Source organism: Mytilus galloprovincialis, chromosome 4 (assembly GCF_965363235.1).
Source record: "Mytilus galloprovincialis chromosome 4, xbMytGall1.hap1.1, whole genome shotgun sequence".
Classification (NCBI taxonomy): Eukaryota; Metazoa; Mollusca; class Bivalvia; order Mytilida; family Mytilidae; genus Mytilus; species Mytilus galloprovincialis.
This window is the reverse complement of record NC_134841.1, coordinates 7,317,936-7,319,775: the sequence shown is the minus strand read 5'-3', so window position 1 is coordinate 7,319,775 and position 1,840 is coordinate 7,317,936. Positions and strand designations below refer to the sequence as shown.

General features: G+C 30.9%; 1 long non-coding RNA gene across 1 annotated transcript; it reads left to right on the top strand.

The window, feature by feature from the left end:
- Nucleotides 1-297: 297 nt before the first annotated feature.
- Nucleotides 298-1,391, top strand: LOC143070476 (uncharacterized). The gene is made up of 3 exons (XR_012976539.1): nucleotides 298-482; nucleotides 631-709; nucleotides 1,273-1,391. It is a non-coding gene; the product is annotated as an uncharacterized LOC143070476 (long non-coding RNA).
- The last annotated feature ends 449 nt before the right edge of the window (nucleotides 1,392-1,840 follow it).

The following is a 1,840-nucleotide window of genomic DNA, read 5'->3' as shown; positions in this document are numbered from 1 at the left end:
GTATTTAAATTTTTCTGAGTCGTAAATATGTATGTTGGGTGTCTGAAAGCATCATTCTTTTTTTATTTGATGGTCTTATAAAATATTTTGGAACGTTAAGGTTACATATTTACAAAAGCAGGTAACTAGTAAATAACAGTGTAAAAATTGGGTTGTCTACCCTCGGCGGTGGTTACTTTCTTATATGCAATGAAATGTAGTGTGAAATTTTCACTGTATCACTGGAAAGGATTGAACTTTACATATGCAAAGTATTTCTTTGGTTGAAATAAAGGTAAATACTGTACGATTTTTTTAAAAGTGCCAATTTAACAAAGACTAATAGGGAAAAATCAATGGTGGTATTACACCTATTTAGGGAAACTAAATGTGCACTCGTGACCCTATTGTACTTTCATTTTTAAAAGTTATTAATAAACCAGTTCATACATTGTAAACATGGACTATTCGGAATGGATTTAGACACAGAAAGTACGTTTGAGGTAAAATTGCATTGAAATATGGGTTTACGGTTGTTTTCTTAGTCAAATGGGTGGACAGATGAAGCTGTATTTAGATTACTGTGTTAAATTTGAAATTACCCTTACAGTTTTTGTTTTGTTTATACAACATGTGAATTTTTTATTTCAGTGTTAACCATGTTCTGAAGAGCATTCTGTTGAAAAATCTTATATGTGAATTGGTCTGCAGATGACACTTCAGCATTAAAGTATGTATCAACTATCATCATGTTTTTTTTTTGTTTTGGCCGCAAAAGTTTACAATTTGCCATTGTGCCGTCTACATTTTGCACAGACAATAACTCATCTAAACACTTATTTGTCCTGGATTTATACACATCAGAATCCAGTCTCACATACTTAAACTTTATAATTCTTACCAATTATTTTTTGTACCAGCATTCCAAGGGACATAACCCTTTTTAAAAACATTTTGAGGTATTTTTGTATTACTCTTTCTCCCCATTTTCTAATGTAAAATACAAGAAAGTGGACTTTTTGTGTAAATCTATTAGAAATATACTGTTATGAGTAAATAAAAAGACTTTGATACCAGTAGCAATAAATGATTGACTAAAAGGGAACCGTTATTTCTCACACTAGGGGAACAGACCAAAAACTCAAGTTACACATAAGGGCTTATAGAAACTTCCGTGTAGACTGTTAACATTTATAGAGACAGTTCTTTCAGCTAAAACACTTTAATTATTGATTTAACATTACATTTATTTCATTTTTGTGGGAAAATAATCACATTTGTTTTATTTTTTAGACAAAAGATATCAAGTTTTGATGAAAAAGGAAGGAAGGAGGAAAAATGGACCAAAACAGACCAAAACAGACCTTCAAATGAACTCTAAAAGGTGCAATAAAATTGTTTATCATCTTAAAGTTGTCTTTTGTATTCTTTTTAATTGTTTGAATGCATATATCATTAGTTTATGATCAGATATTAGTCAACACTACATTTTATAATGATACACTGAAATTAGGATTTTTCGAAGAAATTGGACTGAAATTGCCGTAGGATATGGCCTTACATTATAGTGATTTTCTCTGAAACTATAGTTCTGACTGAGACAAAACTTGACAGTTATGCTTGAAATAACTTGCAATTGGAGGGGAAAAAGTTTATTTGACATTTAGGTGTTCTTTAGGTGTAATACCACCAAATCATGGTACGTCACATCCGGTTGCATACGAAAGTAGGCCTAAAAAAATATTCCCTTGAATTTGACAGTTGTAGAAAATAAACCCTGCATTTCAATGCACTTAAATTTTTCTGAGTCGTAAATATGTATGTTGGGTGTCTGAGAGCATCATTCTTTTTTTATTTGATG